General features: G+C 44.8%; 1 protein-coding gene and 1 pseudogene across 1 annotated transcript in view; one reads left to right on the forward strand and one right to left on the reverse strand.

Annotated features, from left to right (window-relative positions):
* The window catches only part of LOC126154805 (inactive rhomboid protein 1), a 378,989-nt gene that overhangs the window by 86,450 nt on the left and 279,863 nt on the right, over window positions 1-12,676 (forward strand). The window lies entirely within an intron of this gene.
* LOC126164202 (5S ribosomal RNA) lies at window positions 9,267-9,384 on the reverse strand (annotated as a pseudogene).

Genomic DNA, 12,676 nt, shown 5'->3' on the forward strand with positions numbered 1-12,676 from the left:
GCCATCCTGGCCTAATGAAGTGCAGGCTAAGCATTAGGCTCTTATTCCTGCTAATCCTCGTAGGTTGGTTTGCTTGTAGCAGTTCTTGATGAATAGGTACCTGTTGAAATGAAATAAATAACACGTATTCTTTGCTGCCAGCCCTTTGGCTGGCGAATGGTTGTTATGGTGATGGTGGTGGTGGTGGTGATGATTGGATGATGTGACAGATGTCATGGCAGGGTGATTTAGCACCCGACCTATATGTTCCGTTTCTTCTTCTTCTTTGATGACCTTGCGTGCCTCTTCGTCGTCTTGTGTGGCCTCTTCCGCGCCACTGATGGTTTCATCCGTGTCACTGATAATGAGTTCCCACAGTGCAGAAGTAATTTATAGGAGAAGAAGGCCTTACAGCATACAGGGTGAGTCAATAACTATTGCCACCTAGAATAACTCCGAAAGTATGATAGTAACTGAAAAGTTTGTGGGACAAATGTTGCATGGGACAACGGGGGCCATAATATGACGTTGATTTTTTGTTGCTACGGGGGGTCGCGTCTGACATATGAAGGTCAACTTTGTTTTTTTAAATGAGATAGTGTAGTTTGGTACTTATTTTCTGATAGCGGCCATCGAGACTAATCCAATGATGTGTAACAGTAAGGTCCTTGAAGGCCATCGAAGGTCAAAAATGGGTGGCATGAACGTCCACTTACAAAAGGAGTTAAAGTGATAATCATTGGTATCAGTGCAGTGCTGCAATCTTCTTATCATGGTTCAAATGGCTCTGAGCACTATGGGACTTAACACCTGAGGTCATCAGTCCCCTAGACTTAGAACTACTTAAACCTAACTAACCTAAGGACATCACACACATCCATGCCCGAGGCAGGATTCGAACCTGTGACCGTAGCGGTCGCGCGGTTCCAGACTGAAGCGCCTAGAACCAATCGGCCACACCGGCCGGCTTCTTATCATGGATTGAGTGGTATTCCTTATCACTTTGGCGCTTATCGAAGCACATGCTCTGACAATTCTCTCTCGCATATCTCCAGGTGTTGTTGGAACGTTTTTATAAACAATGTCTTTTACGAATCCCCACAAGAAAAACCCAGAGACGCCAAGTCTGGCGAACGAGCCGGCCACGACACATCTCCTCCGCGTCCAATCCAACGATTTAGGAATTGTCTCTGCAACTCATTTCTAGCCATCAGCCATGGCTACAATACCGTTGGTTCTTAGGACAAGGAATCATCGTAAAGTAAATGAATCAGACTCTGTCTCCGTATGGCTTCAAGGTGCACTGAATTGTGCTAAGATTAAAGTTGTTGGTGAAAAGTGAAACACGAAATTCCCTAAACGACTTTAACGCACAGAAAACTCTAAAAAAAGCAGTGAGCGAACGTTTCCAAATGTTTATTAAATCGTTATTTCGCCACTAACAGCACGGAACAGCGCTGAAAACTATTAAATTTTAATAACTGTATAACAGTGCACGAATAACTTTGCCAGTACTGTACTTAGCTTTATAACCGCTACAGCAGCAATTCTAGCGTTGACTGTCTTCGCTGTATCCATGAGGAGGGTGTTGAGCAGCGTCTCTAGCTGGTCAGTGGTGAAAAGATAGGGGTAATGAAGAAAGGAAGGTCGTGGTTGATCGTGAGGCGTGAACGGGGAAGGACTGAGTGAATGGGGGTCGGTACCATCCTGGAGAAACGTGGCGATCATCTTCAGCGTCGTCGCCCCACACTCCCCTGCGGAGAGTGATAATGCTACGCTTAAAACAATGGACTCGCATGTGGAAATAAAAGCCATATCGCTTCAACTTGAGCTTCCTTTTTTAATGACTCCCACGTCGATTGTACTTCAATATTTCAGCCACAAAAACCACAAGTCTGAGTTCTCGTGCGTTCTCACATATTTAAGACTTCAGTCCGAAAAATATAGTTTGGGGGAGTAATAGTGTTTGAGGTGTCCTTCTGTCAATGTAGCAATTTTTCTCGTGTACCCAATGACGTGGGGAATAATTTTATTTACACATGGTCTTACTAAAGGAACAGCTCCACAGTTCAGATTAAATGTTGTCAAGGGTTAAACGCTTAGATCAGAAAATCAGAAAGGATGATGAACTAAAATGACGCATTGGTGTTTTACTGCCGTTTTAGCTTCCAATTCCAGCGTGAACAAATAAAACCGGCTCGTAAAGTATTTATAAGACTGATGTGTAACCGATCTTTGTCAATCAACAGGTGAACTGCCCCTCACGCAAAATACTGAAAATCGTGATTTGGATGCACCAGTCGGTTGCTGTCGTATGTCTGCGCATGCGCATCTCTCGCACGCTCTGTCCCGAGTACTTCGCTGTCTCATAACGTATGAGTGAGCGAGATGAGCAGACGTGTTTAGTGATCAGGTGAATGAACACAAATTGGCGCCTACGATAGGACAATGATTCTTCATTTCGAATGATATGCGAAGCACAGTTCGTGGACAATGTGTGCGAAACTATTTACCCTCAGTTTAAGACCGAAAGTGTTTTGGTAAAATCTCCAGCGAAGTGTGCAATGAAAAATGTAATGTTGAAATGGCGCCAGACGGGTTCAGTGGCGACTAAAAATCGGAAGTCTTCGGGAAAAGTTAGAACACCAGAAAAAATTGCCCGAGCAAAGGAAAGCGTGGAAGAAAGTCTGACGAAATCTCAACGACGTTTCTCTGTGAAAGTGGGAATTAAGAATTCGTCGTGGCGAATCGTTATCAAAAAGGACGTGCGTCTGTATCCTTACAAATTTATTGTTGTGCATGAATGAAAGCGTCCAGACGAATCTCCGCCTTTGAATTTTCCCGCTGGTTTCCGACTGAAGTAGAATCCGAATATTTCGATCCTCAGATTTCCATTTCTTCAGATGAGGTCTGGTCCAGCTTGTCAGAGCATCTGAACTCACCGAACATGCGCCATTATGCGTTAGAAAATCTCCATCAGTACTATCAAGAGCCGTAGCATAATCTCAAGGTTGGTGTTTGGTGAACAATGTCTGGTGTCCGCATCGTAACACTGTCCTTTCACCAAACTGTTAATGCTAATCGGTAAGTCCAGAAATTGCTTAACTCATATGTGAATCAACTCGTAGAAGATGAACAAAAGTATGGGTATTTTCAGCAAGTCGGAGCAGCAGCAAAAACAGCTTTGACGCCCTTGTCACGGGTGCATGAGGTGATCAGTGAGGAGGGGGCGATCGACAGAGGCAGTGCAGTCTGCTGGCAACCTAGATTGCAAAAAAAAAAAAAAAAATGGTTCAAATGGCTCTAAGCACTGTGGGACTTAACATATGAGGTCATCAGTCCCCTAGACTTAACTAGACTTAAAACTACTTAAACCGAACTAAGCTAAGGACAACACACACATCCATGCCCGAGGCAGGATTCGAGCCTGCGACCGTAGCAGCAGATCGGTTCCGGATTGCAGCGCCTAGAACCGCTCGTCCACAGCATCCGGCACCTGGACTGCCTGTGATTTTTATCTGTGGGGGAAAAATTGAAGGCACAGGTGTACTCCAATGATCCTCACATATTGGAAGAGCTACAGCAAAACAGTGAAAGCGCTATTACTACTGTCCCTCATGCAGAGCTGCTGTACGTTCTCACTGTTTGATAAATCAAGCACAGAGCCGCAACGATATGAAACGGTGACCGTTTCCAGCATCTACTGTGATATTCATTAACAAAGGTCAATCACAAATCAGTCTTATTGTAAAAATTTTACGGATCAGTTTTATTTTGCCTATTCTGTGTAAACAGAATCACTTCAGTTTTTGAGACATTATTTCGTTGTCTGGCGCTTTATACAGAAGTTCAGCAAATAATCCAGCAGGAGAAGTTGTTATCCAAACGGCAGGGAGTGGGTTGGGAAGTAGTTTTGAGCTGAACCCGGTGAAAATTACAAAAAAAGCCAGTCAAATAATAATATTTTAACAATTTTTCAGATCCAATGTGCAACACGGATACAGTTAGAAAACAGAATAAAAAGAAACGAAAAAACTCAGTCTTTTGATAACGGTAGTCCTCAGTCATTAAAAAATACGATCATTACATTTGCTATACACTCGTTAAGAAATATTGGCAGTTAAAGACAATTACTTTAGAATTTGAATGACTAATATCTATATGCATGAGGTTTGTTCCAGAATAGCTTTAAATTTATGTTACTTGTATTCTTCAAAGTAGTTCAAACGGTTCAAATGGCTCTGAGCACTATAGGACTCAACATCTATGCTCATCAGTCCCCTAGAACTTAGAACTACTTAAACCTAACTATCCTAAGGACATCACACAACACCCAGTCATCACGAGGCAGAGAAAATCCCTGACCCCGCCGGGAATCGAAACCGGGAACCCGGGCGCGGGAAGCGAGAACGCTACCGCACGACCACGAGCTGCGGACTTCAAAGTAGTACAACAAATGTTTCCATACTACAGGTAGCCTCGAAAATTTCTTAATAAAAAGACTCTATATTTTGGATGAAGTCCCTTTCGACATAGCAAATATACAGTCTTGAAGACTTTCACCAAGACAATAAACATAGAATGAAAGCATTCCCAAACAACCTTAAGACTAGAGAATAGAACACGCAATAAAAAAAAATCTCAAAAAATTATTCCAGTAACTGAAATTAATACACAACTACAATTTTCATTGAAGAAAGCTACAGAGTTTTGGTCTGTCGGAAAACAGCAAAGGCTCAAATTATTAATGTAACAACTGTTTAAAAATTCACTATACTACGGTTAACCGTCTTTTGGACAGAATAACTTCTAATCACGGTCCACCGGCCGAGTTGGTACACAAACACACATGACATTAAATAATTATAGCTTACTCAGAACCATTGAAGATGCACCCGTATATGCTAAGGCAGCTTTACTGATACCCAAGACAATATCTGTGATCAGTTGGCCAATGTGAGACTTGGAGCAGTTCTGAAATTATTTGACAAGTAGAACTTAAAATTTGTGATCTGGCCAGAAGTTTTAATACAACAAACAGTTCTAGTGACTTGGTAGTTTTATTAGTATGCACAAATATTATCATTATTATATTTTTACACTAACGTAAGCTTATTAAATTTCCTTAAATATGACATAGAGGCTTATCTCACTAGGGGTAAGATAGATACTGCCTAGAGGAAAATAAGAGATACATTTGGAAAAAAAAAAAAACACTTGCTTGAATATCAAGAGCTCAGATGGAAACCCAATTCTAAACAAAGGAGGGAAAGCAGAAAGATGGAAGGAGTATATAGAGAGTCTATACAAGGGCGATGTACTTGATGGAAATGGAAGAGGATGTAGATGAAGATGAAATAAGAGATACAATACTGCGTGAAGAGTTTGACAGAGCACTGAAAGACCTGAGTCGAAACAAGGCTCCGGGAGTAGACAACATTCCATTAGAACTACTGACAGCCTTGGGAGAGCCAGCCCTGACAAAACTCTACCATCTGGTGAGAAAGATGTATGAGACAGGCGAAATACCCTCAGACTTCAAGAAGAATATAATAATTCCAATCCCAAAGAAAGCATGTGTTGACAGATGGGAAAATTACCGAACTATCAGTTTAATAAGTCGCAGCTGCAAAATACTAAGGCGAAATCTCTGCAGACGAATGGAAAAGCTGATAGAAGCCGACCACGGGGAAGATCAGTTTGGATTCCGTAGAAATATGCGGACACGTGAGGCAATACTGACCTTACGACTTATCTTAGAAGCAGGATTAAGAAAAGGCAAACCTACGTTTCTAGCATTTGTAGACTTAGAGAAAGCTTTTGACAATGTTGACTGGAATACTCTCTTCCAAATTCTGAAGGTGGAAGAGGTAAAATACAGGGAGCGAAAGGCTGTTTACAATTTGTACAGAAACCAGGTGGCAGTTATAAGAGTCGAGGGACATGAAAGGGAAGCAGTGCTTGGGAAGGGAGTGAGACAGGATTGTAGCCTCTCCCCAATGTTATTCAATCTGTATATTGAGGAAGCAGTAAAGGAAACAAAAGAAAAATTCGGAGTAGGATTAAAATCCATGGAGAAGAAATAAGAACTTTGAGGTTCGCCGATGACATTGTAATTCTGCCGGAGACAGCAAAGGACGTGTAAGAGCAGCTGAACGGAATGGACAGTGTCTTGAAAGGAGGATATAAGATGAACATCAACAAAAGCAAAACGAGGATAATGAAATGTAGTGGAATTAAGTCGGGTGATGCTGAGGGAATTAGATTAGGAAATGAGGCACTTAAAGTAGTAAAGGAGTTTTGCTATTTGTGGAGTAAAATAACTGATGATGATCGAAGTAGAGAGGATATAAAATGTAGACTGGCAATGGCAAGGAAAGCGTTTCTGAAGAAGAGAAATTTGTTAACATCGAGAATAGATTTAAGTGTCAGGAAGTCATTTCTGAAAGTATTTGTATGAAGTGTAACCATGTATGTAACTGAAACATGGACGATTAATAGTTTGGACAAGAAGAGAATAGAAGCTTTCGAAGTGTGGTGCTACAGAGGAATGCTGAAGATTAGATGGGTATATCACATAACTAATGAGGAGGTATTGAATAGAATTGGGGAGAAGAGGAGCTTGTGGCACAACTTGACTAGAAGGGAAGGGATCGGTTGGTAAGACATGTTCTGAAACATCGAGGGATCACCAATTTAGTACTGGAGGGCAGCGTGGAGAGTAAAAACCGTAGAGAGAGACCAAGAGATGAATACACTAAGCAGATTCAGAAGGATGTAGGTTGCAGTAGGTACGGGGAGATGAAGAAGCTTGCACAGGATAGAGTAGCATGGAAAACTGCATCAAACCAGTCTCTGGACTCAAGACCACAACAACATGAATAACAAATATGGCATACGACAGCAGTGCCAAGTCCCACGAAAAAACATACAACAATTTTACCACACCTTCTAAGCATGGGTCAGTTGCGTTCTAATAAAAGCCGTATTTGTTGAACTTAGTACATTAGGCTAATTTGCCACCAACGACTCAGTAGATTCCATTACACGACATATAACACAATTACAAAACCAGCTGGATCTGAAACGCAGACTCTTATAGTAATTTGCACAGCATACGACAAATAATTTTAAAAAAAGACGATTCTTTCAACAAAGGAGAGGCGAGCCAAAATACAAATAAGCTAACTGCCCTTGCAGGGCTGCAACTGAATACCGGCGAGACTGATTACTCTTGCAGGTATTTCACCAATAATAATATACTCCTGGAAATTGAAATAAGAACACTGTGAATTCATTGTCCCAGGAAGGGGAAACTTTATTGACACATTCCTGGGGTCAGATACATCACATGATCACACTGACAGAACCACAGGCACATAGACACAGGCAACAGAGTATGCACAATGTCGGCACTAGTACAGTGTATATCCACCTTTCGCAGCAATGCAGGCTGCTATTCTCCCATGGAGACGATCGTAGAGATGCTGGATGTAGTCCTGTGGAACGGCTTGCCATGCCATTTCCACCTGGCGCCTCAGTTGGACCAGCGTTCGTGCCGGACGTGCAGACCGCGTGAGACGACGCTTCATCCAGTCCCAAACATGCTCAATGGGGGACAGATCCGGAGATCTTGCTGGCCAGGGTAGTTGACTTACACCTTCTAGAGCACGTTGGGTGGCACGGGATACATGCGGACGTGCATTGTCCTGTTGGAACAGCAAGTTCCCTTGCCGGTCTAGGAATGGTAGAACGATGGGTTCGATGACGGTTTGGATGTACCGTGCACTATTCAGTGTCCCCTCGACGATCACCAGTGGTGTACGGCCAGTGTAGGAGATCGCTCTCCACACCATGATGCCGGGTGTTGGCCCTGTGTGCCTCGGTCGTATGCAGTCCTGATTGTGGCGCTCACCTGCACGGCGCCAAACACGCATACGACCATCATTGGCACCAAGGCAGAAGCGACTCTCATCGCTGAAGACGACACGTCTCCATTCGTCCCTCCATTCACGCCTGTCGCGACACCACTGGAGGCGGGCTGCACGATGTTGGGGCGTGAGCGGAAGACGGCCTAACGGTGTGCGGGACCGTAGCCCAGATTCATGGAGACGGTTGCGAATGGTCCTCGCCGATACCCCAGGAGCAACAGTGTCCCTAATTTGTTGGGAAGTGGCGGTGCGGTCCCCTACGGCACTGCGTAGGATCCTACGGTCTTGGCGTGCATCCGTGCGTCGCTGCGATCCGGTCCCAGGTCGACGGGCACGTGCACCTTCCTCCGTCCACTGGCGACAACATCGATGTACTGTGGAGACCTCACGCCCCACGTGTTGAGCAATTCGGCGGTACGTCCACCCGGCCTCCCGCATGCCCACTATACGCCCTCGCTCAAAGTCCGTCAACTGCACATACGGTTCACGTCCACGCTGTCGCGGCATGCTACCAGTGTTAAAGACTGCGATGGAGCTCCGTATGCCACGGCAAACTGGCTGACACTGACGGCGGCGGTGCACAAATGCTGCGCAGCTAGCGCCATTCGACGGCCAACTGCGCGGTTCCTGGTGTGTCCGCTGTGCCGTGCGTGTGATCATTGCTTGTACAGCCCTCTCGCAGTGTCCGGAGCAAGTATGGTGGGTCTGACACACCGGTGTCAATGTGTTCTTTTTTCCATTTCCAGAAGTGTATTAATAACAATAATAAACCATATAATATCAGCGTTTATCGCCAGTACAGAAAGTGGGTGGAATGAGACAAAACGGGTGTCCAGCACTCATCTCCTAACGGACAGAGCCCACAATACTTAAAGCCCACACAAGCAGAATAGCGAAGTTGAACCAAGAAATTGCTCACCATTACAGTGCGTTACTCTTCAGTGAAGCCATTCCAGTATCGAGTTTCTTATGAAGCTCTGCCTAGCACCATTTTACAGAACAGAGAGCACAGGACAGGTCTGGCGGCCGACACCACACACTGCCCCTTCCGTCAAGGCCACAGGCCCCTCTTCCGATATCAACAAGCCACGGAAAGCCAAGGTCCCCAAACCGCAGTAGTGCTTCCGCGTCCAGGCGTCTGAGCCCTATCTATAACACTCTGTCTAAAGGCCACAAGTGGCCCATCGGGTCCAGCCGACCGCCGTGTCATCCTCAGATGAGGATGCAGATAGGAGGGCCATGTGGTCAGCACACCGCTCTCCCGGTCGTTACGATGGTTTTCTTTGACCGGAGCCGCTACTATTCAGTCAAGTAGCTCCTCAGTTGGCATCACGAGGCTGAGTGCACCCCGAAAAATGGCAACAGCGCATGGCCTCCCGGATGGGCACCCATCCAAGTGCCGGCCACGCCCGACAGCGCTTAACTTCGAGATTCTGACGGGAACCGGTGTATCCACTGCGGCAAGGCCGTTGCCCATTCAGCCCTATCTATGCGATACCTTAAATAACCGTTCCTCAGCGGGCACCGCTCCCTAGGAACGCGGAATTACGTTCCGACAGAAACGGCCAATGAAGAAGGATCGATGCAAGTGAACAAGTGACAACGATTACTGGTGCACGGCACATTATCTTACTTTTGTACTAAGACAGCTGGGTGTGTTCGAAGTGGCTCCTGAAATGTAAAGACAAAACCTTAACTCCCTCGTCAAATTTCAAACAATGTAAGTCTAGCGATTCCAAATCGGTTGTTAGACCTGAGTTAGCTTACAAAATAGGAAGCTTTCCCGTCATCTGTGCAGCCGTGTTCTGGGCGAATTAGGAACAGTGTGCCACTTTTCTGAGTCGAAGGCTGCAGAGATGTAATTGGCAACATGATGAATTTCGGTAGTACACAGTATTAGTAGGCAATGTACAGGAAGATGCAACGTACTCGTGTGATACAGCTTTAGCAACACCTGACAGGCTTTGAAAGTGGCGTCATTGTGGGTCTCCATTCTGTAGGTTGGTGGAATTGCGCAATAACCAGATCTGTGAGTTATTCGGATGTGACAGTGGTCCGATGTTGGACTGCATGGGAACGTGAGGGCAGGCATTCTCGTCGTCAAGTTTCTGGTCGACCATATGTGACCACCACAAAGGAGGATCGTTGTACTATGTACCAAGCAAATCGTAGATAATCTGTTTCCATCTGTGGTTCCCATCCCAGATCAAGCAACATTCTGTGTCATCCGACACCATTGGTTGGAGGCTATAAGCAGCCGCACTAGGGAACTACCGTCCCATACGTAGGCCGACGTCAGCGCAACACAAGTGGCTGCGTCTGGAGTTGTCCTGTGACCGGCAAGCTTGGAGTGCCGTTGAATGGCATCGCATCGCGTTCAGCGATGAATCTCGGTTCTACACTACCCCGACTGAGCATGGCAGTGGCCTGGGGAGAGGTCTAATCCTTCCCATGTTTTGGAAAGGCAAAGCGATGTTTCTGCTGGCCTCGTGAAATGATAAGCCATCAGCTGTGACTTTAGCTTATGGCTGGTAGTGATTAAGGGAGCTCTGACGGCACAGTGCTACGTCACTGACATCCCCGGTCCTCCTGTGTTACCCCTCATGCGACAGTATCTTGGAGCCAGTGTTCAGCAGGACAATGCTCGTCCATGCCTGTTTCTATAAACTGTCTGCGTTATACAGGGTGTTTCACTAAATGTGTTTGCCTCTGTAAGTTACGAAGTAATAGGCGACGGAAATATTTATTGCGGTAGGTCACCATAAGAAACGTTACACTGTCTGTGGAGCTATGAACATAGTTTATTGTGCTATTATCCAAAGAGTTACAGCAAAAAGATACAATTTTTAAAAATGGAACAAAGTTGTTTCTACCGTGCACTGGAATAAGTAACACCACCTGTGTATACATCAATTTAAATTACATCCCTATCAGTTTTAGTTTGGGACCTACAACCCTTCAACGTTTGAGGGGCAGATACCACACGCTGTATATAAGACAGGTCTGTGTGGTGGGTGGTAGACGTTCTGGCGGTGGGAAGTTGATTTAAACGAGATATTCAAATGTTTCTCCATTTCCTGAATGCTCAATGCAATGCGCCTTCTAAAGGATCTGCGAACGAGATGTAACATCGTCGGTGCCACGGAGCAACATGCGTCCTCGATGTGTCGTGTACCATACGTCACACATATGTGAGACTTACACCAGCGACTGCAGCAACGGCTCGTAAGCTGACAGGAGCGTCGTGGTGACTTCTGCCAAAACAAACATCTCCGTCTCCTTACTTCTTGCAGTTCTTCGTCTGTTTCTGCGGCGCATTACCAAGTTACCTGTTTCCCAAAGTCGTTGTTCGGCACGTAAGTACGTAATAACTGCCAGAGCTCTTGCCTACGATATCTCACGGCGTACGCCATGGTTGCTTCAGTGGCATTGTGTCGGCACTCGCCGAGCATCAGCAACATGTGTGTGTGTGTGTGTGTGTGTGTGTGTGTGTGTGTGTGTGTGTTTGACAACGTACTCGTTGATCGTGTATGCCATCTTCATCCGATGTAATTAACTGTGATATATTGAGCCCCGTTTGTCTGTGTGGCTCGAAGTGTCGGGTGTACGGCCGTGTGCGGCGACGGTCGGCAGTCTAACAGCGCATCGAGGAAGCTTCTCGCTCCGTGACACCGGCGACGTTACAACTCGGCCGCGCCACATTCAGAAGGCGCACTGCGTTATGCGCAGCGTGTGTGGTATCTGCCCCTGACGCTTTGAAGGGTTGTAGCTCCCAAACTGAAACTGATAGGAATGTGATTTAAACTTCGACCATAAATATAATAGACTGGCCCTGACGTCATTTTCGTGGCTCCAACATCTCAGGGCTAAGGTCACGTGAATGTTGGCAAAACATGGTTGTTTCGTGTTGCGCTTACGGCTGTACTCAGCGTTTTGTCGGGGGAAATGGCATTACATTTCACGTGTAAGTGTTCCTATGATGGTACAGATGCGTTTATGGAAATCTGCTGAAGTGACTTTTATGTTTTTTACACTTGAAATTGAGTATCACGTAAATTAAAGTGTTGAAAGTGATGCCTGTAAAGTCAGACTCATATTCTATTTTCGAAAGTATCTGTGATAATTCGGTTACAGAAGTAAGTATAATTGTTTCTCGTTCCTACTCATAGGTTCCCTAAGGATGAAAACCGAAGGCAGCTTTGGATACAGGCCCTGAAATGGAAAAAACTTTAAGCCATCTGCACATACGCGCCTTTTTGTATATACAAGTGAGATTATAATAACGTAAGAGCACCTATAGTCGACACATGAAGAGAATTTTTTTCTACCTTCTGATACTATTAAATAAATGTAGGCTCCAAAATTATTTTCTGAAACTTCAAAGTCTCACCTTTCATCTAAAATATCATTTTTTTTAACTGATAGTTTAAGCTTTTGTAAAAATAATAGGAACTGAACCTTTAGAGTGCATCTAAAATTGATACTCTAAAATAGACCTGCTCCTAAAGTCGACAATTTTGGCACCTATAGTTGACGTAATTCCCATATCCCATTTTCTTTTATAAGTGACTAGAGCTCAAAACGCGGCGAATCCGATGTTAGAAGTTTTGACACGAGCCCACTCTTACCGTTTAAAAGAATTGTAACGACATTTTACTTTAATTGATAGTTTATAGTAATTTCGTCCCGCTGGCCACCAGAGGGGCGTTCGCTGTATTTGTTAGATTTTATAAATGGTACTGTGAACAAATCCAGGTCAAATGTAG

Source organism: Schistocerca cancellata, chromosome 2 (genome assembly GCF_023864275.1).
Source record: "Schistocerca cancellata isolate TAMUIC-IGC-003103 chromosome 2, iqSchCanc2.1, whole genome shotgun sequence".
Lineage (NCBI taxonomy): Eukaryota > Metazoa > Arthropoda > Insecta > Orthoptera > Acrididae > Schistocerca > Schistocerca cancellata.